This window comes from Protopterus annectens, chromosome 3.part1 (genome assembly GCF_019279795.1).
Source record: "Protopterus annectens isolate FY-2018-M chromosome 3.part1, PAN1.0, whole genome shotgun sequence".
NCBI lineage: Eukaryota > Metazoa > Chordata > Ceratodontiformes > Protopteridae > Protopterus > Protopterus annectens.
The window spans coordinates 351,403,831-351,430,101 of record NC_056732.1 but is presented as its reverse complement, the minus strand read 5'-3'; the positions used below and the strand labels follow the sequence as shown (position 1 = coordinate 351,430,101).

Sequence of the window (26,271 nt, the reverse complement as noted above, 5' to 3'; positions counted from 1 at the left end):
GGATGCACATAGTACACTCCATACACATGGTTAGGCACAGGTAGTGTAATGTTTGGCATCCCTTTTACTGTATGTGAGAGTCAGAGACAGGTGTTATTCCCTGGGTCCCTCCTGTGTCAGTGTATGTGCTATGCATTGCCTCTTTGCCAGGGCCAGGGCATACTGGGCATGCCTCCTTCTGCCTACTGGGGCAGAGTCACATTGTTCCTCCTCCGAGTCACTCTGTGCCTGTGCAAGCCTTGGCAATGGTGGGGGGCTGTGTGACCCTGCCCCATGGTGTTCCTGCTGCAGCTGCTCCACAGGATCATATTGTGTAGCATGGCACATACAAGGACAATTTGGGTACATGTAGTTGGTGAGTACTGCAAGGCTCCACCGGATGTGTCAAGGCAACAAAAGCGTGACTTGAGCATCCCAAACACATGCTCTATTATGATTCTTGTTTGTGCATGTGCCTCATTATGGAGTTCTTGTTTGGGTGTGTGTGCATTTCTGATGGGTGTCATCAGCCACGGCTCCAGTGCGTATCCAGCATCCCCCACTAGGTGACCGTGTGGGATGTCCCCATCGTCAAATTTCTGGTACTGCTGTGTCAGATGCCTAGGGCAGCAGCACACACGTTCATTATTATGCCCTGGGCATCACACATGACCTGGCAGTTGATGGAGGGAAGCCCTTGCGGTTGATGTAGACCCTACCTCACTCACCGGGTGGTGCTTTGATGCGTATGTGCGTGCAGTCTATTGCACCCACTACCTCAGGGCATTCTGCTATTTGGTGGGAGAGACGCGTATTGCTGGCCAACGCCTCATGGGTGATGGGGAAATATACGTGCTCGCTGACATAGCACCCAGGAACTGGTGGAGTACCCTGTATGCTGATGCCTGTGAAATCCCCATCATATCTCCAGTTGGCCTTTGGAAGGTACCTGTAGCTAAGTACTCTTAGGCCTACACATACCTTGGTGTACACTAGGATGGGTTCCCCTCTGTTAGTTCTGTGTGTGAGGCATGGCTGGCACAGCTCAACAATTTGCTGTAGGAGGTTCATGTCCACCCTATAGTGCTCCACTATCTCCAGCTCATGTAGCCCTTCGTAGGTTACCCTGGGTCTGTACACTCTTCTCCGTCTCCTCACTGTGGGTTGGTCGGCAGCATTCACATCCTCACCACCTTCAGCCTCTTCCACAAGTTGTATGATAGCTATTGCAGTCCTTAACATTTTGCTGTTGTGAGTGTTAAAATTTCCCCACTTGTTTACACTGGTGGTGTAGAATGTGGGAACAAACAGAGGGGTAGGTGTTCTGTTCTGGGCTGGTCTGCTGCCTGTGTAATTGGCTGGTTCTGATATGTTTCACCTGGCAGCTAAGCTAGTACCCCTTGATTACCTTCCTACTGCTGTTTTCCCTTCCCATTGCCCTTCTGTTTCAGCCCGGGGGTGCGCCGTGCAATCGGAGTACTCAAATGTGCACACTGTTGCTATTTCCTGGTTTAACTTCCTTTTTCTTCCTGTAAAACCTGGTGCGCGGTGCGCACACCCGCTTACACTTTGTCAAGAGTGCTAGGCGGGTTTAACACACCCCCTAGCTTAGCTGTGCTAAGCTAGGAGCAAACCCGAGCCACAGGGCTCCAATCCACTTACAGTATGCCTGACACACCCACCCATGATGTCACCTACCTCTTAGTCTTGCACTCGGCTATTCATACTTTTACACTGTTGGGACCTGCCTGACATGCTGGGGAAAACTGGGATTCACTATCCTTCCCCTCATTTGCATAGGATTGCCTGCTAATGCATGGTTACATGTGTCACACTGAGCCTCCCCCTTAGCAACCACTATTCACTGGCCAGGGTGTCTTTTGCCTGCCATTGACTTGCATGGCAGAATACTGATTTTAGTTAGAATGCTTGTTTTAGGTTTATTTTCTTATTTTCCCACTGATCCCATTCGTGCACCATTGCCCTATGCTTAAACAGCCATGATCGGCAGAAACAAAATAAAAGCTGTATTTTTTACTTTTTGCATTGTTTGCAATGCTAATGGACTTATACTTGGCCATTGGCATGCTTCCTCAATGATATGCAGCCTTTAGTTGGAGCTGTCATGTCTCCGTTTTGGAGTTTGCAGAACCATACTCAGTTACTAACCGAGTACATTTCTGCAGATTACGCTAGTCCTGCATGGCCTGATTCCAGCTTGCTGGATAGCAGATTTACCTCATCTGCATGGTTTTCACCTGCAAATGGGGTAATTTGCATACGGGGCTGGGAATGTGCAAGACTAGTGCAAGAGTGCTCATGCATGTCAAACGGGCACGTATGTGGATCGCTCAGACACCATATTGCCAACATTACCTCTTACATTAATCATGCACACCGTGCAGGGCTTGCTGAATCTGGGGTACGTATACAACATTATATCACTATTTAGTGACAGGCTGTAACACCTTCCTCCTTCACAAACTTAGCATCCAAAATAGGTTACCATGTTGCAACATGAATAAAGAACAGTGACAGCTGTAATTCTTTCTGGAAAAAGGGGACTTCACCATTTGTAATGTATTATTTGTAATTTAATTTATTTATTAACCAGGTAAACTCATCAGGCTCATTTTAAAAACATGTTAGCAAACAATTCTACAATAAAATAAATGTATTTAAAAGTTTCCACTATTTTTGCAGCTAAAATGATTTAACAGGCTCATTCCAATGACTGAGGAACAACTTCTTGGTACTGATGCATAGAATCTGTATTAAATCATGCTACTCAGAAGTTACTTCTGAATCTGCAGTACAGCATACCATCGTATCCAATGTGAGAGACCTTTAAACATTAAATTCAGTACTTGTTGCACTTCTTGACAATAAAATGTCAAGAAGGGTACTCACATCAACAATGTAAACATCAGTTATTTTTCCCCACAGCCCTACCAGTAATGGGGTCATATTATAGATTTCATTAATATACCTGATATAGAGTAAGAGAAGTTATACATATGCAAAACTTGGTATCCTGACAATTTAAAAGTTCTGATTTTAGGCCAAATGTTTCCCATTCCTTAAGAGTTAAGGCCCTCTTAAAATCATCACTTACAATAGTTTGCAAAGATAGACTAAATTAATCTACCAGTAAGGAGATTGTGTATGTCCCTTCTAATTTTTTTACCATATTTTGTTGAAATGTTGGCTACTTCTGTGAGATAAAATATTGTCCTGTTCCAAAAGAAACACTAAACTGATAACTGCTATATACCAGTGTTCCTTGCAGTCTTATTGACATATAAATACATAATTTAGTATTAAGAACATTATGATGGTTTTTACCTTGTTGGCAATATTTCATAATTTTTTTTTGTTTTTTCATTTGTTAATCTTTTGTTGTCAGTGTGTATCTTCAGGTGATTATTTAATCAAGATAATGACTGGTTATCCAATCAGAACGTGGCTTGTGGGGTATTTAAACTGATTTTGTTGAAGGGTTTTTATTCTGAAAAAGTATCTTTTACTTGAGACTAAAGCGTTTAATAAATTTTACTTGAGTGGTCCTCCGCTTGGTTCTTCCTTATTTTCATTGGTTCATCAGCATGTTGTTTTTCTCGTGTTCTCTGGTTTGTTACATTTTATGGAAGGAGCCGAGTGCATGGACCATTCTTCATTAAGCTCTTTACAAGCTTCCTATAACAAACTACAGAAATCTGTGGGGAATTTGACTCAAAAAATATCCAATGTGGCAGGGCCCAGATCTTTTTCTACCCAAGCTTCCAGTTGTAACATGAATGAAAGTGTTTTGGTGAACCCAGAAATGGATTTTAACTTTAGTGGCATCACACCAGGTTAGAGAATGTAAAGTAACATCAATAACCAATCGGATTCCTCTGGCTTTCTTACCAGTGCCAATGACAGTCAGAACTGTGGATACATTATACAATGGAAATCCCTCCTTAAAGGACTGGCTTGACAACTCTGCGGGCTGGTTATTCACTGGTAATCCCTGACCTGAGTTCTGTGGAACTACAGACAAGCAATTAAAAGCACTTGAAGACGCTACATTTAAATTTAGAAAGTTGCAACTTGATAATAGTTATCTCAGAGAGCGTGTCCAGGCTGAATGCATCCCCAAGGGACTACAGCTATGGAAATACCCAACAGGGCTTAAAAAGGACTCTGACCTTTACCGTGAGTTGCTCATACTATTTAGTAGACATGGTTGTGAATTGTTGAAAGCGCTCATCAGAGATAATGAGAAAAAAATGATTTCTTTGAGTGACACTATTTCTAAGTTAGATTTTTTTTGCATTCTGATTTGAGGCTAAAAAGCAGATTATTCTATTGTTTTTTTTTTTCTAAGACTGACCGTTTAATAATTTAATTAAAGGGGAAAAAATCAAAAAGTTGCTGAGACCAAAGAGAAGAAATTGGTATAGCCTACCCTCCACCCCTCCCAATTAAATCTAAGCCTAATGTCATACACAACGGTTTGTCTATTGATTTTGATTGTACTGCTAACCAGGCTGTTCCCTATTCTGAAGTTGCTGATCCTTTAGTGCACCCATCTCTGAGGAGGTCCGAGAGGCTAAGGAATCAGAGGTTAGGGTCACACACAGAATATATGATGAGGATGAATCAATATCTGAAGGGTCAGAGGGGGAGAGGTAGTTATCACCACAACTGACTGCTGAGCAAAATGCTTGTGAAATTATTTTGAATAATAATGGTGATTTTAAGATTTACAATTACAGTAATGTTGTTTTGACTGAAGTTTGTGCTAATGTATTTGAAAACGGATTAGCTTTTGTCCCAGTCAGAAAAACAAGACTAGATGAAGTACTTATTAATATGAAATTGTTTTCAAGAAAGTTGAATTTAGCCTTTCATTTTAAAGACGAGCAGGGTTCTGTGTATTTGAGTTTGGCTGCAAAAAAAACTAGCATTTTCAACCCCGCCACTCCATCCAATGGTTTCTGTATTTGACAAGAGGTGTGAAGCTTAATATGTGGAAGCTACTCCATTTTAGATCTGGAAGCCATGTTCAAAATTTGAACTTAACGTGGGATGAGGTTAGTCTATTAAGGCAGATTTGTAACAATGTTAATTTGAGGGTTATGAAACCTGAGAAGGGAGGGGGGCTTGTTGTTATGAATAAGAATGATTATAACATCAAAATGCTTACTCTTTTATTTACTGGCACTTATGAAGAATCCAGTGTCAATTAGATGAATATCTCCTACCATAAAATTGACTTATTGTTAGAGGATTTATTTATTAATGAACAGATCTCCCTCTCGGATTACATTTTTTGCAGGTTACAAACCCCAAGACTCCTATGATTTTTGGGATACCGAAAATTCATAAGGATCTTTTGGCTCCACCTTTCAGACCTCCTGTTGACACGAAGGCTTCAACAACATTTTTATAGCTAAATGTATAGCTCAAAACACTAAGAACGTGTTGGATAGATATCCGTTTTGTCTCAAAGACTCATGGGGATTTTCTATCTATGGTCTCCCATGATTTATAAAGGGAGGATCTTATTTTTGTAACTATTAATGTGAAAGACCTTTTTTCTGTTATTCCGCATACTAAAGGTATTGAATGGTTTTACCAATATTTGTGCCAGAATTCCAGTTTTGACCACAATATGATCTTAACCTTAAGAACTTTAATGGAGGTGGTGTTGGAAAACAACTTCATAGTGTTTGAACATCAGTATTTTAGGCAAAAGAAGGGTGTAGCAACATGTGTGCCCCCATTTTTGCTAATATTGTGCTTGCCCATTGGGAGATTAATTTTGTATTTACTATTGACTATACTAAGTCTTGGTCCCCTTGTGGACGATATCTTGAGGACATCATATTATTTTGGACAGACACCAGAGATAAACTGGAGCAGTTCTTTGGCTTCCTCCATACCACGACTGACTTCTTGAAGTTCACTATGGACTCCTTTGGTGATCATGTTAACTATCTGGATGTTGCTATCTCTAAGAACAAATTAAAACGTAAATTTGAGTCCAGCATTTATAAGAAAGCCAGCTTATTTTAACACACTTTTACATTTTCAAAGTTAGCACCCCCTCCACCAGACAAAATCTTTGGTTAAAGGCCAGTGTGTTTGGCTGTCTCGGATAGTATCTGACGATCTTGAATTTAAGAATTAATATAATTTTGGAAAAAAGGGGCTATCCTTTTTTTTTTCCTGAACTATGTTTTTTGGGAGTGTAGAGAGAAAAAAATAATGAAAGGAAATGCAAGTGATTATTAGCAGGTTAGTACACTTGATTGCAAGAATACCCTGAAGTCATGGAAAAGTACTGGAAAAAAGCTTCTCCCAGTTTCTAGTACCTTAGCCTGAGGCCCTGCTTTTTCCTTGCAGGCACGTAGTAAAACGGAAAAGTATTTCTTATTAGGTTAAAATATAGATAAGTTTAAGCTTAATTTTTTCCAGCTTGGCAATTTTCTATTGGATACAGAGTAGTGGTCTGATGTATGATATTTACCTTTTTGTTATATTTCTATTGGATGTTAACAATAGTTTCATAGATAAAATTTATTATCATGGTAAGATTTTCTATATAACCTGGGTGAAATCCTTTGTTTGGGAAGACATGACTTTCTGATTACTGTCTCCCACACGTGTTTTTCTATTTTAATAAAAGATTTTGTACTTTGAACTGCCAAGAAATGAAGTGTTTAACAAGTTTAACTTAACAGGAGGTCTATTTAAAGAGAGAGTCAGTGGTCATTTTACCCCCTTACTAGGTTCAAGCTGCAATTCCACATTTTCATTAACAAACAATAGTAGAAATATTGATAATAATTTTAGGAAGCCACTCATCTTGACTTTCAACAGTGATTTTTATGACATCAGAGCTATCATAGAAAAGAATTGGAGTGTCTTTATGATCAACTCAGAATATATCAAAGTTATGGGGCAGGTTACAAGAAGGATATTTGTTTGAAAAATGACTCCAGTCAGGACTTAAGGAAGGATGTTAAAATGTGGACACTGCACACAGTGTAAATATATTTATGGAACTAGTAGGGTGCAGTTTGGTAATTCTGGCTTGATAAAAACCAAAGAAAAAATATTACTGTAGTTCAAAAGTTATGGTCTATCTGGCTTTGTGCCAAGATTGTACTGCTTTTATGTGGGAGAAGACAAAAATGAGCTTTAGAGCATTATTATGCTATAAAGAAAAAAAGACTCTAAGAATGCTCTGTATAGGCATATATGTGAATACGAACATTTTTTTTTAATTATTGACCATGTTGATACTGGGCAGAGAGGGGGGTCTTGGATAATTTTCTTGACTTAAAAGAATTGCAATGGTATCTTAGAATCCAACACCACTACGTTTCCGGGCTTGAATGATTCACTTTCTCTAAACAGTATTCTAATATTAAAAGCTGCCTTTGCCATATAAGACCAGTGTTTCTTGCAGACTTATTTATATATAAATAAATAACTTAGTATTAATAGCATTATGATTGTTTTTACCTTGTTAGCAATATTTTATAAAAAAAAAATGTTTCTATTTTTTCATTGTTAACCTTTTGTTGTTATTGTGTATCTTAGGTGTTTGTTTCGAGATGACTGGTTATCCAATCAGAACGTGGCTTGTGGGATATTTAAACTACTTTTGTAGGAGGATATTTATTCTGACGAAGTCTCTTTTACTTGAGACAAAAGTGCTTAATAAATTTTACTTGAGTGGCCTTGGGTTGGTTCTTCCTTATTTTCATTGCTATATATACATGTAAATATAGACATCAATGGAAATAAGATGTGGCCCTGCAATAAATGTAATTACTGCACATATATTAACATCTCAGATCTTTCTGTGCATAGACTAACAGGCACTGAATTTAAGTTCAGGGTTCAAGCCGATTGTGCTACAGTAACTGTTATGCATATTGGTATCTGCTGGAAATGTGCAACTTTTTATGTTGGAAAGACTAATTGCTCTCTTGCTGAGCATATTACAGAGGATTTGTACTGTATATGGAAGAAGGATACCAGGAATTTCCTATTCAAACATACTATGGAGAGGGGAGAAAAATCACTGCTTTACTTTTAAAGGGTGTTTGGAAAAGTTTGGATAAGTGAAGGCAAGGGTGATGTCAGGAATTACACTGAAGAACGTGAACTACACTGGATAATTGCGTTACAGGCTGACAAATATCTGGGATTAAATGGCAGGCTTTCTTTAAAACCTACCTTAAAAAGGAGCGAACTTTCTAAGTAATTTTAATATTTTATTGATAGGCTACAGTGATTAGTCTATTTGAATGTTGCAATGAAGTTGGTTGGAAGCACCACGACAGTTTTACTATTTAAAGACATGGTCTGGCTCTTTGTCTGAGATTGGTAGAGCTCTACCTGTCTTTTTTACAAAACTAAATTAATATCTACTTACAGATCTCTTACCATAGATGCTTACGGATTAACCATGCAGGCTATTTAAGCATTCGTCACATTGTTCAGCCCCACAAATCCAACACATTGTTCATATTTCCATTAGTGATTCGAATCAAGTATTGAGCTATATATATATATATATATATATATATATATACACATACATACATACATACATACACACACACACACACACACACACACACACACACACACACACACACACACACACACACACAGCCAGCTCAGCACATTGTCATTGCATTACATCCTTGTGAACATATGCCTCAAATTCCATGTCTAACAAATCAAGGTAACCAAGCAGGTAAATAATAATAATAACACAGAGACTTCAGATGGATTAAATGGCCACAGCCATGTGTTTATTGCCAATCATTGTCAATGACTTTTTCTCTAATAGAAGCCAATTATTATGAGATGTGCGCAAGGCAGGAATATCAGGGAGGCCATTTATTTCTTTCATAGCATTCCCCTAAACCTACAGGACAACAGACAGCACTGTCGATATCCGGCCCTTTTTTATGTATCATACCCATTTCATAACAACTTTTCCACAGTTCATCACAATTCTTCTGGGCCGCCTTACAATCTGCCATGGGGGCATTGCCGGGCTGATAAGTCCCCTGGCAACAATCCCTTGGGGCTGTCTGGCCTGCGGAAGGTCCAGCTGAAGAGTCCTGTGACCTCCCCCCCACTTACCTTGGCCTCCCTTACCTTTCCTGCCTTCCACTTACATGACTGCGACAGAGTAGCCTGACCTATCTATCTTACCCGGAGGAGAAGGCGAAAACCTGAAAAAACCCATTGGGAAAAACAGGAAATTCCTTCTCGACTCCTAATGGGATTGCCTTGTCGGTCACCGGGTTCCTTGAGTACCTTATCTGACTGGTAACAACCCTCCTGCTTTTACGAGGGGGTGGGTTGGGTGGGACAAGCTGTCCAGGTAGGGATCAAGAAGACTGATCTGGTTTGTTCCCAGCCTTTTCAATCCTTTCTCTAGCCAGCCCATCTCACCTTACCCTCCTACCTATCCTGGCCCTACCTGCACCCCCTCCCCCCACTGAAACCTGAGTCCGAGCTGACCTGCCTCAGACAAATGGCAGCTTGCTGCGATTTGGCTTGCAAGCTGTTGTTGTCCGAGATTGGTACAGCTCTACCTGTCTTTTTTACAAAACTAAATTCATACCTACTTACAGATCTCTTTCCATAGATGCTTACGGAATAACCATGCATGCTATTTAAGCATTCGTCACATTGTTCAGCTCCGCAAATCCAACACATTGTTCATATTTCCATTCATGATTCGAATCAAGTATTGAGCTATATATATACAGAGCCAGCTCAGCACATTGTCATTGCATTGCATCCTTGTGAACATATGCCTCAAATTCCATGTCTAACAAATCAAGGTAACCAAGCAGGTAAATAATGATAATAACACAGACTTCAGATGGATTAAATGGCCGCAGCCATGTGTTTATTGCCAATCATTGTCAATTACTTTTTCTCTAATAGAAGCCAATTATTATGAGATGTGCGCAAGGCAGGAATATCAGGGAGGCCATTTATTTCTTTCACAGCATTCCCCTAAACCTACAGAACAACAGACAGCACTGTCGATATCCGGCCCTTTTTTACGCATCATACCCATTTCATAACAACTTTTTCACAGTTCATCACAATTCTTCTGGGCCACCTTACAATCTGCCAAGGGGGCATTGCCCAACTAAGTCCCCTGGCAACAATCCCTTGGGGCTTTCTGGCCTGCAGAAGGTCCAGCTGAAGAGTCCTGTGACCCCCCCCCACTTACTTTGGCCTCCCTTACCTTTCCTGCCTTCCGCCACAGAAGGGAGGATGTTCCTCCCTTCTGCCAGCACATCTCAATCTACTCTAGGTGAATGCCCTTCAGAGCTAGACCTGCCTGTAATTCCTTGTAAAATACCTGTGAACCTTATTCCGATAAATGAACCCCATCTTTCTCATACCTATCCGGCCACCAGACCCGAATGCCAGGGTGGGGAATGTAAAACCCTTTAATGGCCTTTAAAATCTTATCCATAGAATTATTAATTCTCAGTCTCATTCTTTCCACAGCTTTTATGGACATACCCCTTTTCCATCTTTTTCTCTGTACCACTTCTGACCAACAAATAATGGCTTGTGGCCAGCACTCATGAATGCAATTAATTTCTCGTACCATTGAACTAATTAAATCTTTTATTGGTTGTTGACCAATGTCATTGCCCCCTAGGTGTAACACGATGGCTGCAGGAGGTTTACCACTTCTCGCTGCTTGTTGCATTACTGTACTAAGCTGGTGCCACCGCATTCCCGACACCCCATACCAAACTGTTTTGCCTGAAGCTCGTTCTCTTTGGAAGGATAAGCCCGGCCTGCTCTGCACCCAGAGGTGGAGTCTCCGAACAAAGGAATGGCCAACTATCTAGATGTATTTCTGTTCTGCGGATGTGTCTGCTGAAATGCAATGAACAAGAGTTAAGAGTTGTTTACACCTTACATAACTTTTATAAGTCTTGGATTTCCACCTACCCATCCTCATAATGTCAGCCTGTGAAGCCCCCATTGCATGTGCATATGAGGCTGCACCTATCCGAAAAGAATGCAATGTATACCTACTTGTGTCCAAGCCCATCAACTTAACTGCCTGCTTTAAAACTGCTCTCACCTGATAATGTGTAAGTGGTTCACCTTGCTGATGGCAGAAAAATGGACCGCCTAACACACCCGTATAACTCCGGTACTCCAGTATCACTTTTGTCACATTCCATTCTAATCCCTCTGGGGTAACTACTCTTACCCATTGACCTCTGCCTTCTTGATCAGTTTTGGATTTCGCCACATAAATCCAGGTGTCATCACCCAGCACGTGTACATGTTCTAAAGGCAGTACTGTCCCCTGGCTTTTCTTGCTCAGTTGGACAATTTCCGACCATCTGAATGCCCCACAAAAAGCCAGCAAAAAGGGCAGCTTTAAATAATACCTCATAAGAAGAGAAACAAACCTCTGAAACAGCAATCCATAGCTTGCTTAATACAGCTGGACCTATGGGGTACCTCTTATCTAGTCTCTTGGGTGTTTTGTTTTCCCCAACCTTTAAACATCGCGCGTACTTGGAAAGTGTTAGCTAGATCCTTCAAACCCAAAGCCTGATGAAACCAATTCAAGGCTGACAATGCGCTTCTCGCTCTGCACAGACTCCAACCTTTTTCTTTCATTACCATGATGTAAGACCTGATTTGGTGAGGTGGAATAGGCCAAATGGATTCCCAGCCTCTGGCTATTCTGGTTTGCAAGAACTGCTGTATACATTTATTGCATCTTACCCTTGTTCTTCCACTGAGAGAATTACACATTAGCAACCATTCTCATCTGTCCATAAGGCCCATAATTGAACTGGCGCTGGTGTCTGAGAAGGACTCGCCCTTGGGGCCAGCGACCGGAAACGGGGCCACTGCAAACGAGAAAGGGAATCTGCCAATGAGTTATGGATGCCGGGAATGTGTTGTGCTTTAACTGTCACATTAAATGTCAAGCACTTAAATGTAAACTATCTCATCATCCTACTCAATACCCCTTTTCCCCCCAGCTGATTATTGACTATATGCACTACACTATTGTTATCAGAACGCAACCAAACCACTCTGTCTTTCATTTCTGCTCCCCAAATTTCCAATGCCACCACTACTGGGAAGAATTCCATATCTGCGATTGAAATGTCTACCCTGTTTTTCACTCGAGTTGGCCAGGCCATGCTGAACCAGTGATCTTGAAAATAACCCCCAAAGCCAATTCCCCCGCTGCATCTGTAAACAACTGAGCAGGAGGTAAATGGTATCTCTCCTACCAAATTGCTATCCCATTGTAGTCTGATAAAAAACTCCACCACACACCTAGATCCTCCTTCATACCTTGTGTGATCCTAATCCGGTGGTGTGGCTTTGTGCACCCTGACCCCTTAGCAGCTAAGTGCCTCATAAATGAGCGCCCTAAAGGAATCACTTTGCATGCAAAATTCATTAACCCTACTAATTCTTGCAACTGTTTAAGGGTTATCTTATTCTGTATTAGCATTTGACTTGAGTTGCCGTAATTTCTGCACCTTGTCAATAGGAAGCCTGCACTGACAATTCAAGCTATCAATCTCTATACCCAGGAAAGCCAATCTGTCCGTCGGGCCCTCTGTTTTAACCATTGCTAGTGGCACCCCTAACTCCTTGCAAATCTGTTGGAATGTATCCAATGCTTGTTGACATTCCCCTATGTCCTCCTTCCCAATGAATAAAAAGTCATCCAAATAATGAACAACTCTGTCTTGCCCTACCCGCTGAGCCACCAACCAGTGTAAGAAGGAACTGAATTTCTCAAAAGTGGCACATGCTATTGAACAACCCATAGGCATGGCATGCATTTATCCATGTAATATTGGCCTTCGAATACCAAACCTAACCACCCTTGGGCTTTAGAAGCAATGGGTAAAAGTCTGAAAGCAGACTCTGTCAGCTTTTGCCATAAGGGCCTCTCTTCCCTTCACCTTGACTTTCTTAACCGCTTCATCAAAGGAAGCATAATGCACTGATGTCCCTATCCCATTTATGTAATCATTTACCGAATTCCCCTGTGAATAGGATAAGTGGTGAATGAGCTGAAATTCACCTGGCTTCTTTTTGGGTACTATGCCAATAGGAGAAACCTTAAATGCTCTTCTTGGTGGGCATGGAAATGGGCCTGCCAGTCTGCCCACTTCCAGTTCTTTATCTTTGCTCTAACTATGTCCGGATGCTCTTCTGCTGACTTCAGGTTCTTGACCCAAACCCCTTGCTTCCTATCTTTTGCTGGTATCCTGAAGCCCTTGGTGAACCCCTCTTCTAGTAATGCTGCTGCTTCTCTCTCTGGATACGCTTTGAGCCATTCCCTTAAAATATCCCTTTACTGGCGTTGGGAGATGGAACTGCGTACCCTTTAAAGGGGGTGGGTGAGTAAAAACTTTTGTTCTGGGGGCTTGAGAGACGAAAACAAGCCTTGGCTGGGTGGTTTACCTTACCACAAGCCATGCATTGATGCCTAAATCTACATTGAAGTTGATTTTGAGTCTAAATCTACATTGAAGTTGATTTCGACACTGACCAAAGTTGTACTGATAACACTTCCCAGCACCCCCATCTGTTCTGTCCCATTGGTTGTCTGTTGTTAAACCAAACTTATAAGTGTTATACCCATTTTGATTAACCGGAAAACCACAATCTGTTGTTGCTGCATCTCCGCTTGTATCTAGCCAGCACAAAAGCCCCAAATCATCCATGCACAAGACCTCTCTGGATAGGACTGCCTCATCCTTCTGTAGTCCTCATCATACCTCAACCATCTGTGGCCCCCTTGAGCAAAGCGCATCATGGTTACCCTATTAAAGTGCATCCACATGTCTTTTGCTTTGGTAGGACATCTATCACCTAAAATTTGAGCATAAATAGAGTAACCGATCACCCAGTTTTCCCATGTTCTTCTTACTTGTAACCTCCTTTTTTTTGCTACTGAAAAAAAAAAAAAGTGTTTTTGTTTTTTCATTGTTAACCTTTTGTTGTCAGTGCATACCGTAGGTGTTTGTTTCAAGATGACTGGTTATCCAATCAGAACGTGGCTTGTTGGCTATTTAAACTACTTTTGTGGGAGGATTTTTATTCTGAAGAAGTTTCTTTTACTTGAGACAAAAGTGCTTAATACATTTTACTTGAGTGGTCCTTGGGTTGGTTCTTCCTTATTTTCATTGCTATATATACATGTAAATATAGACATCAATGGAAATAAGGTGGCCCTGTAATAAATGTAATTACTGCACATATATTAACATCTCAGATCTTTCTGTGCACAGACTAACAGGCACTTGAATTTAAGTTCAGGGTTCAAGCCGATTGTGCTACAGTAACTGTTATACATATTGGTATCTGCTGGAAATGTGCAACTTTTTATGTTGGAAAGACTAATTGCTCTCTTGCTGAGCATATTACAGAGGATTTGTACTGTACACGGAAGAAGGATACCAGGAATTTCCTAGCCAAACACACTATGGAGAGAGGAGAAAATCACTGCTTTACTTTTAAAGGGTGTTTGTAAAAGTTTGGATGAGTGAAGGCAAGGGTGATGTCAGGAATTACACTGAAGAACGTGAACTACACTGGATAATTACATTACAGGCCACTGGCCCTTGTTTTCAATTATTAAGGAATTCCCAATATTATTCTAGCATGTCCAAAGGTCAGTTGTCAATCTCCTCTCCGGTCCAGCTGGTGAATCTGGGAATCTTGAGGCAATGTTACAACTGCCTCATGTACACAGACAACGCTCTCCTCCTCCCAACAAATTCCAACACGTGAGAGATGCAACCATATAGCCAAACTGGAGGCTAAGCACTCTCAACTCAGTACTGGCATAACCAGTCAGGAGGAGAAGGAAACCACATTCACTACAATTCCAGTCTCACATAGACCTACCCCGACAGCAAACCAAGCACATAATCACACAAAAACATACTCGGAGGCTCTAAATAAAGATCTGCCTAAGCAGCAGAGACCTCCAAAGCAGACACCCAAGCAACCGCTACCCCAAAACAAAACACATGCAACACATATCTCACAAAGCCAGTGTGCCGAACAGTCACAGCCCTTAAGACTAAACAACACACCTGATAGACTTGTAATAGGTGACTCTATCGTCAGGCACACTGACGTCCCGCTCACCAGGCTGAACAAGGAGAGGGTCACAGTGAGTAGCCTGTCGGGTGCTAGGATCCGCCACACAACACAAGCACTCAGGTCACTCCAAGCCAAGTACAAATATGACTCAGTCATTGTCCATGCTGGTGTGAATGACCTGAGACGTACCTCCCTGGACTACATGAAAAGAGACATAAAGGAGCTGTCTGAGCATGTAGCCCAGGCCGGTATGACCCTGACCTTGAGTAGCATCTTACCCTCACCAAGAATGATGCCACAATATGAAGACAAGATGATCAATTTCAACAACTGGCTTAAGTACTGGTGTCATTCAAAGGGGATCCAGTGCCTGTCAGCTTGGGATGATATGCTTGACAAGCCACGATGCTTCGCTAGGGACGGCTTGCACCGGTCACCCCTGGGCTTTCGGATATTGGCAAAGGCTCTTGCTACCCCCATAGTGCCTTTTTTAGTCAAGGCTCAAAAGACAAACCCACCTCCATAGGTATCACAAGGGATAAGAAACTAAGAGTAATGCTACTCAACGCCAGAAGTCTAAACCTCAAGATGCACGCACTCGAAACTCTCCTTAGCATGGAGAACATAGATATCTGTGCAGTAACAGAAACCTGGTTCAGGGCTCCCGAGAGCACCCCAGCACTACCAGGTTATACCTCATACCATGCTTTTCGGCCCCAAAACTTGGACCGAACCACAAAAGGAGGGGGGGGGTATCGATATTCAACAAAGATACCCACACCTCCAGGTTGGTGGCAAAGCACGAAGCATCAGAGACTATCCATGTGCAACTAACAGTGGGTAAAACTGCCTTCCAGTTTATAGCCTGCTACAGACCACCCTCCCAAACCCAGGAACCCCACTCGGCCTTTCTGAGAACACTGGAAAATATGAAGGTCTCTCCAAACACCATTATATTGGGCGACTTCAACTACCCAAACATAGACTGGGAGCATTACTCTAGCTCCAACACCCTAGCCCAAAGGTTCCTAGAATTTATAAACTCAAATGCTATGGAACAACTTGTTACCACTCCCACAAGAGGGGAAAACATACTGGACCTGATCATCACCAACATGGGGACTCTATGCTCCAGACCAGAAGTGTATCCCTCACTGGTAAGATCAGACCATAAACTAATCTCACTGGATATTCACATCCCGACCCCAACCCCTGCCCAGAAAACCACAGTGAAAAACTTCTCTAAAGCAAATTTCACACTCCTCAAAACCGAGGTGGAATCCTTCAAAGCCCCCGGGCCTGTGGAAAATACGGCCCAGACCGCAGAATCCTTTATAAACACATTCTATGAACACCTTCAGGAATGCATGGATCATGCGATCCCAAATAAAACCAAGACCCAATCCTCCAAAGGCAGACGTCCTGTCTGGTGGACCCCAGCCATAAACAAATTATATAATAGAAGGAGGAAGCTACTAAATGATAGAGCAAAATCCCAAAAAGGGAAGGCATCACTGATCAGTATTAGCAAAAAACTACGGGCACTCATAAAATTGTCTAAGGCCAGCTTCGAGAGAAAGATTGCACAGGACACTAAGGATAATCACAAGGCTTTCTTTAGTTATGTTAGGAACCTGGGTGGTAATTCCCAGATATGCTCAGAATTAGTCCAAAATGACAAAAAATACACTGAACCCACAGACATTGCCAACATCCTAGCTGACAGGTTCAGCGCAAACTTCTCCACCCCTCCCCACCAAAAGGGCAAATATCTATCCCAGCAGAGTGCTGCCCCCCTGACATCTCAGATGCTCAGGTAAGAGCCGCCCTCTCCAAAGCAAAAAACACAGCATCAATGGGACCAGACGGTGTCCCGGGCTGCGTCCTACATGAACTCCAAGAAGAGCTAAACCCAAACATAAAACTACTGTTCAATCTCAGCCTTACTACAGGATATGTGCCCAAAGAGTGGCGTTCAGCAACAGTGGTCCCTCTCCACAAAGGTGGTGCCTCAATGGACCCTGGAAACTATCGCCCCATAAGCCTGACTAGCTTGGTCTGCAAAGCTATGTAAAGGATCATCATGGACCTCATAAATAAAGATATTGGGGACCTACAGACACTGGATCCTACCCAGTTCAGCTTTGTTAAGGGCAGATCCTGCCTCTTAAACCTGGTTGATTTCTTTGAAACAGTCACCAAGGCCATTGACGAGGAGAAGGTGGTCCACACAGCCTACCTGGACCTCGCAAAAGCCTTCGATACAATACCCCACTCGGGCATTATAGATAAGCTCACCAGCTTAAATATAAACCCCTATGTCACTAGATGGATTACAAACTGGCTCAAGGACAGAACCCACATGGTTAGAATTGCTGGAGCCATGTCAGACTCCAAACCAGTTACAAGTGGTGTCCCACAAGGCTCAGTCCTGGGACCTCTCTTGTTCGGTATATATTTCTCGGAGGTACAGGCCAACACGGAAGGACTGTGGCTGGCCAAGTTCGCAGATGACTGCAAACTGGGTGCCATAATCGACTCTCCAGCCGACACAAGCATCCTCCAAAAGGGCCTCATAGAAACAGACAACTGGTGCCAGAGCCATGGCCTCAAGCTAAATGCCAAAAAGTGTATAGTCATCCCCTTTGGCAAAAACAAAGTGCCCACAAATTACCACACAGGTGGTAATCCATTAAGTACAGAAGAAGTAATTAGGGACCTGGGAACCCAAGTTGATAGCAATCTCTCATTTGACAACCACATGGCCAAAGTGGTTAGAAAAACATTTTATATAGCCCACCTAATCATGAAGGGATTCACATCTATCAGGGGAGGTCATCATGCCTCTTTACTCATCCCTCATCAGGCCCATAATTGAGTACAATGCCCCTTTTAGGATGTACCTTAACAGACACCTGCAGCAACTGGAAAGACCCCAAAAGTACCTCACCAAGAGGATCAAAGGGCTCAAACAGATGCCATACGCTGCCCGGTTAAAGAAACTCCAGCTCTACTCAGTGGCATACCGCCTGTTCAGAGGCGATCTGTGCCTGAAGTATAAAGCCATGTCCAACCCGGAATTAATGGACATGCTGCACCTCAGAAAATCCAAATCCCATCGAGCTACGCGCTCGACAGACTTGAACCTCAGCACTGAAATAAATAGGACATGCTGGAGGGACAGATTCATAACCCAGAGGCTCCCTTCACTCTGGAATAAAATTCCAGTCCAGGTTAGGCAGAGTCCCTCATTGATTCTCTTCAAGAGGAATATTGATGAGTGGATGGGAGATCGTAGGTTTACCCCGGGTATCACTTCTGTGTCACTGTTAGACAGAGGCACAGTATACTAACCTCGAAAAAGGGCATAGCAAAATAAATTTAAAATGGGTGGCGAAAGCCAAACACATTCTGGCTAGGCTTATAAATGCCCTAGGGCAGATAGCCTAGTATGAACCTATAAATGTCTGGGATTAAATGGCAGGCTTTCTTTAAAACCTACCATAAAAAGAAGCGAACTTTCTAAGTAATTTTAATATTTTCTTGATAGGCTACAGTGATTAGTCTATTTGAATGTTGCATTGAAGTTGGTTGGAAGCACCACAACAGTTTTACTATTTAAAGACATGGTCTGGCTCTTTAATATGGTCTGATGAAGCACTGTTTTTAGAGTGTGAAAGCGTTTACCGTATCTGTAAAAAAAAGTACTTGATTTATCCGTGTTTCTGTGCTTTTGCTCTCGTTTTATGTGAATATTTATTTTGGTTTATCGCACATTTCATTCAAATGTTATTTAGATAAATAAAATAATTTTATAATACGAAAAGTTATTGTCAGCAGAACTAGACAATACTCTCTGCATGGAGAAGAAATGGTGTCCTTCAGTGACTTTCCATGTCACCTTGCTTAATAATGAAAATAATACTACCCGTGCACACATTCAAATAAATGTACCGACAGGTTCCCAAAAGTCTTCTACTACTCAAAATTTTGGAATAATTATAGACATTGCCATTTCCATTACCCATGCAACAGATAACTCGCACAACCTTCTGGGGCGATGTACGAAACGCAGTTCTTGTACTTTACTCAGTGCAGTGTAGTGTACAAACATTACCTATACACACAGAGAAAAAATACTCTGTGTGTGAACCTTGCGGTAATTTGCTTCCGTTTGTGTATAAATATACATAAAAATAAGAAGCGCTAACATACACTACTAAAAGTGCTCTTGATTAAAATCTGCACTCTTTGCGCAACGCACATCATACAAGATCATAACGCTCAACAGAGTTCCATATCGAAGTATATTTTCCCTGTACCCCACAAAAAGCTTTAATTTTCTGGTAAATCACGGACAAGTACATTAAATCGAAAATACCAACATTACAATTTCATGCTAATTGTTCGGGAAATACACACTAATGCAAAACGTATTTATATTAACTTCAATTATACTAACACATTTTTACATTGGGCCTTTGTCCACACATTACTTTTGGTTTTGTCCAGGATTTCTTGAGTAAAGAAGCTGAGACGCGCAAAGAAATGCTGTTTATTACAGCACCCCAAATACTGAAGAAGGGAGACAGTTATCCCTTTAAAGTTCTGGAATCTAAGACAGAATCGTGGCTGTCAACATCTTTCGTCCAGAATAAAGGGCAAATCCAGAGATAATCAGGGACATTTAAAATAGTAGTACTACTTATTAACTTGAGAGATTTCACAATACGAGAATAAGAATTCACATGCATTTTCTAGGAGTTATTATTATTATTCATCAAGTGTAACATACCACCTTTTCTCCCACAAATTAAGCAGGGTTAGGTGAGACAAGAGCAGTGATGGACAGACTGGGTACAAAGTGGAAACACGTATTTAGAACACAAACGCCAGTTTTCTTTGGGTAAAACCAGTGACCAACTACTCCCAAAGACCGACTATCAAAACATTTTTGTCTTTCTCCTTAATCTAGAAAAACAATTTTGTCGTTTCTCAAACAGTCGGGAAGTAGCAGACTGCAATACAAAATAACTGACAACTAACTGCTTTATAACCAATTCGGACACCGTATGACTGTTAAAATAGTCCAGTTAATAAAGATAACTCACCACTATATTGTTTGTTTGTAAACAACACTTTAACGAAAATACCAGACTTCCGCATCGATTCTATTTTATCGGACGGGTATCAGCAAATAATAAATCCTCCCTCTCAACTGTACAGATTTTCGCAAGATGCCCAGACTTTTTGCCACATATTTTGGTCTATTTCTCATAAAATTGGGGTTTTCTTGCAAATCATCGAGGGTTGAAATTAGAATAATAATGACAGAACTTTGAGTTTTAGACTTCATACCCTTCAGAAAATTCACGCTAATGCAAAACACGTTTTTATATCAACTTTCTAAGTTTGTAAGAAAGTGTCCCTATTATGGGCCTTTTATCTAGTTATTTACAGTTTTGTTCCGATTAATTGCTTTTAAAAGTTAAGATATATGAACAAAATACTTTACAAACGTATAGGCATACTCAGCATAACACCCACCAAACGCAGTCATCTCCGGCTAAATATAGTTTAATGGTCCGGGTACATTATTTGTGAATACAACCACTTCGTTAGACCGCGAAGAGAGAAACACACTTAACTATTGCATCTGAATACACCCTTTACCTATCGCATTTTATATCACACAAGCACGGCAAAAACTGTATTTGTTAATATACAACTACTTCTTGAATTGTTAGATATGCCGATCTATACAAAGTCTGTAAAACTGAACTATGCACTGAAAAGATTGGGATGCAAACGACGAAAGCTGACGAAAAAGCAGAATATCCTGGTTAGCGCAGGAAATGACGTCCTCTTAAGTATAAGGAAGCAGTAAGTAAGAAGCTGCGTCAGTAAAACTGTCTGTGATATTAACGTAATATTGTTGTGTTAAGAGAGCTGTCATTCAGGTAAGAGTATGACTTAATACGGATTATGCTTTAGTGAAGATATTTTTCTTTTTCTGTTTGCTGATAAGGGTAGAATTTGATAAGGAGCTTTATTTCGTGGCAAGGTTGTGTCTAACGTACCGATCTGTATTAGTTACAAATTAAGAAAAACAAGTGTGGGTTGGCAAGTTTAGTTTGTTAGTTTAAACTTTGCAGTGTGTACAAAAGTTTATCAAACTGAATTGCCTAGTTTGGGTGGTTGTCATGTTATGGATGACCCAAGGGCACTTGAGTGCATTTTCCAAATTACTGTATGTGTTGTATATGCTTTGTTGTTGTACTTGGATTGCCCAGAAAATCATTAACGATTGTCAGATATTTAATGTGTGCTTTTTCTGTGATGGCCTTTGAATCCTTTGTTAAGTAAAGCGACTGTATTTCTTCACTTTTGTATGACGTCTAAGTCGTAGAATGTGAAACTAACATGAACTACAGTTTGTCCCCTTGCTAAGCGATATCTATACTACGTTTTCCCCTCCCTGTCTTTAAGTTGTTAGCGCATTATGTACTGCATTTGGTTGCTATTCTTCAGAGTTTCTTTTCAGCTGGTATGAATTAAGACTGTGCTCCATTTTAATCTTGGCTTTATTCCAGTGGTTTCATTAGCATTTTAGTAAATTTGGATACGTTTATGGATATACAGATTATTAGACCACTAATGAAATCTGTATATAATTTCTCGTTACTAACAGTGTATAAATGTAGATACGTTATTGTAAAATAAGATGTCCCTGTTTTTGTTTCACTAGTGTAATTTCTGTAGGCCATTGTTATAATTTTTGTTTGTGGGTGGGTGTAAGAGGCATGTCCTTGAAGTACCCTATATTTCGAAGATTTAAACTGATGTGCACAGTTGTGTATAGTTCTTATGAGTACAGGGAGCCTTCAGAGGTAATATCTATATTGTGCAATGTATATTTTGCTGAGCATCTTATGAAACATCATGTCTGGTGGAGGCACAAAGTAATTTTACAGTACACATTTCTTTCTAAATTCTGTTGAGAATAGGACCATCATGCAGTTGTTTTGGACAAATATCTGGAGACAGACATATTGGAAAGGTAATGCAATGTGGTTTCCATTAAATCCATTTGCAAGGTGGCTAACACCTTTGTCCCTTGCTAGGGTAGTTTGAAAAGAAGTGGGATGTAAAGGGATGGACCCCCCCACCTGACAAACTGCTTCAGTGGAAAAATTGCAGCTTTGTAGTATGGTTACTTTGACATATTATACTAGTAGAAATTATTTTTTCTGTTTTATTGGTGGCAGTAAAGTTTAAGTATACCATATTTAATACTGTAGAGTATTTCCAAAAACACAGATCTTCACAACAGCTTGTTTAAAGAAATAATTAAACACCTGAAAGCAATTTCTTTGTTGTTGAGGACATCACTGAAATTTGTGCAGACATTTCATAACTGCACAGGGTTAACATTTTGAAAAATGTGTGCATTTTTAAATGTGATGTAGGTTGTAAGGAAACAATATGAGCATGTGAATACAGAATAAAAATGCAGTGGTGGGTGCAGCCGTATTTGGCTCAACACTACATGGACTGTTGGAACGTGGTTGAATTCAGGAGTTTTGTCCCTTTCTAAGATATTGGGTTGCAGTAAAGCCATTGGCAGAAATGTAACATTTCTATTGACTAATGACCTTATTGTCTTTAGTTCAGACACCTGGGAATGTCTCTTGCTAACTCTGCATTCACATTAATGCTCGCATGAGTCTTTGGTTGTATCTGAGGTGCCATTTTCAGTTTGCATCATAGTTTCCACTGCGTATAACCTCATTGGTCTAACTTAAAGTGCATTTGATTGGCATAATTTTAGGGCAAGTAGTGATTAGGTGGAATATTGACCTTCATAAAATCTGAGGTATGAGGCTTTAGCACTTCCATCGTTGATTATCTTGGACACTTATGGTGTGTCTTTTGGTCCAAGTTTGGATTCCAACATTTGCAGATTAGTTCTTGCTTGTTTTCCAGACATTGGCTATGAAGGATGTACTCCTGTGGCACTATGTGGATAAGTACAATGTGGCCTGAAAGGTTTTTGAGGATCAAGTCGTTTCTTAGTTGTTTGGACTGCCCACTCAGCTGGTTCAATAGAATGAGGAGAGTTTGGACTTGGCTGTGGCCTTACCACAGCCATCACATACTGCAGAAGTTCAGTTAACATATTGCTTACCTTTGTCTGTAACAGTCTCTGTGTATGCCAGATCTAGTAAACATGGTGTTGAACCTTACTAGACTTTGTTGGCTGGTTGTGTTTGGTACATAAAATGTTTCAATGACTTGAAAGTAATATTGCACTATTACTGAGAAGCTTTTGCTTCCTTACCTTGTGGTATGAGAATTGATAATAGTGGCTGCTCCTTGTCTGGGATATTTTTTGAGTAATACAGAATTGGCACTGACATAAGCTGGCTAAGCTTCTGGTGTCATTGTTGATTTTGGGCCACCATGCAGATTTCTGGACTCTTTGATGCCTTGGGGCCATAGTACATTTGCTTCAACACTTTAGCAAGTTGGAGAGAGAGTATTTATGATTTGACTTGTTATAGTAGCAAACCATCATGCTTGGACAGTTGTGCTCTGACTGTATAGTATCTGTACACTACTTTTTTGTGTTTGTTTCCTTCAGCTAGGCCATCTGCCCCTGGCATATTTCACTGTTTGTAACTCGCTATCATTTTTGGTAGCTTGTCAGTTTCTATAGCCTATTTGTAGTTACTGATTTTAAGCTGTCATTTTGCTCCTCAGATAGGCAGGAATAATACCCAAAATCAGTAAGACCTATGATGTTAGAAGGTTGATAAACAAATGAACAGAATGATCAAGACTATTAACAGAAATTCCTGTGATATAACAGAAGTAAATAGGATGCATTACTGTGTAGCAACATTAACGGATAGTCTTGCTACAAAAATACAGGGCGATAAGGGAAAAGAAGGGAAGAAATCGAATGCCATCATGGAAGTATCAAGCAGAGAACTATAAAGCAAAATGTGCCACTGTTAGAAGAGTATAGAAGGGGAAACAGATCAGCAGAAGTACTTAGAAAGATAGACATGATAAAAGCAATGTGCATTGTTAAATCAGACCAGGATCTGTCATGTACCATTGCAAATAATAAATTAAAAAGATATCGGGTCAGGCAGAAAAACTCAGAAGATATGCAGATGAAGTACAAAATAAGCAATACATTGATGATCCAAAAATGTTTTTATAGAAAATTGGTAAACAAAAGTAAAAGGAATAGAAACGCCACAAGAAAAAGAAGTGGACACATTATGGAGAAATATCTATGAAGACCCTGTGGAACATAGTAAAGATGCTGAATGGATAGAAGTTAAAGAAACAGTAAGTTCAAATGTGCAGGATGTGAAATGAATTGAAGTAACAGAGAAATTGAAATAAAATAAAAAGCACTGGAGTAACAGTCAGAGAAATTGAAATAAAGTTAAGAAAAGCTCCTAACTAGAAAACCCCAGTTTTGGAAGGCGTATCAAACTTCTCTCTAAAAGTATCAACATTGTTACATGAAGATTAAGCCTTGAGTAAAAACTACATATATGCACACCTCCAAACCTGGTTAACAACAGGAACAAATGGTGCTCCTCCTTAAAAGTGAACCTGCAAGCTGTCCTAAAAACTGTAGACCAAAAATTTGCCTTCAAACGATGTATAAACTATATACTTAAATTGATGTTGACAGTTTTATAGTCATTTAGAAGAAAAATTATTCATGTCAAGAAAACAAAAGGTAAAAGTTATATGGAACAAAGGATCATTTGCTGTTAAATAAAGTTATAATGAAGAATTGTGAAAAGGGGAATAATCTAAGAATGGTATGGATAGGCTACAAAAAAAACATTTTGATAGCATTCCACATTTATGGATAAAGGAGAGTTTACAGAGGTGTACCCTACATTGATCAGTTACATTACAGTGACAAACCACTTAATGGCCAAGTCATGATAAAGTACAGATTATTTTTGCAAGGATAAAAAGTGGGATATTCAAGGTAACTCTTTGTCACAGAGTGATACCACAATATAATGACAAAATGATTGATTTCAACAATTGGCTAAGCTCCTGGTGTCATTCAAAGGGGATCCAGTATCTGTCTGCCTGGGATGACATGATCGACAGACCACGATGCTTTGCCAGAGATGGTCTGCACCTGTCGCTCCTGGGATTCGGGTTACTGGCTAAGGCTCTTGCCACCCTTATAGTGCCTTTTTTAGGCAAAGATCAAAGGACAAAACCACCACCGTAACATGTACAAGCATGCAAAATCTGAAAGTAATGCTACTCAATGCTAGAAGTCTAAACCTCAAAATGCACTCTCTCGAGGCACTCCTAAAAATGGAGAACATCGATATCTATGCAGTAACTGAGACCTGGTTCAAGGCTCCAGAGAGCACCCCTGCAGTACCAGGCTACAACTCTTACCACACTTTTCGGCCACCAAATCAGGATCAAATCACTAAAGGTGGAGGAGTGTCGATATTCACACCACCGGGTTAGTTGCCCAACACAAATGCGTCTGAAATTCTCCAGGTGCAAATAACACTAGGTAAGACTGCAATCCAAATTGTAGCTTGCTACAGATCCCCCACCATGCCCCAAGATTCTCACTACACCTTTCTAAACATACTGGAAAATATTAATCTACAGCCAAACACCCTAGTACTGGGTGATTACAACTACCCTGCCATTAACTGGGAAAGCTACTCGTGCACCAACACCTTTGCCCAACGGTTCTTGGAATTCATAAATTCCATTGCCCTGGATAAATAATCCATAGTCCCACCAGAGGCTCCAATACTCTAGACCTGGTCATTACCAACATGGGAAATGGATGCTCTCCTCCAAAAAAAGGAAGCCAATCTGGTGGTCCCCTGCCATAAACAAACTTTACAACAAAAGGAAAAAACTGTTGCAGAAAAGAGGAAAATCCCAGGATGCAAAAAACGTCCTTACCAGCCTCAGTAAGAAGCTGAGATCCCTCATAAAATTCTCCAAAGCTAGTTATGAAAATAAAATTGCCAAAGATTCCAAAGACAACCACAAGGCATTCTATAACTATGTCAAGAATCTAAATGGCAATGCTCAGAT

General features: G+C 40.6%; 1 protein-coding gene across 1 annotated transcript in view; it reads left to right on the top strand.

Annotated features, from left to right (window-relative positions):
• The first annotated feature begins 21,002 nt into the window (after positions 1 to 21,002).
• The window catches only part of TAX1BP1 (Tax1 binding protein 1), a 1,493,491-nt gene continuing 1,488,222 nt past the window's right edge, over positions 21,003 to 26,271 (top strand). The window contains exon 1 of the mRNA XM_044066810.1: positions 21,003 to 21,107. The gene's annotated coding sequence lies outside the window, so the exon portion shown is untranslated. The remainder of the gene's footprint in view (positions 21,108 to 26,271) is intronic.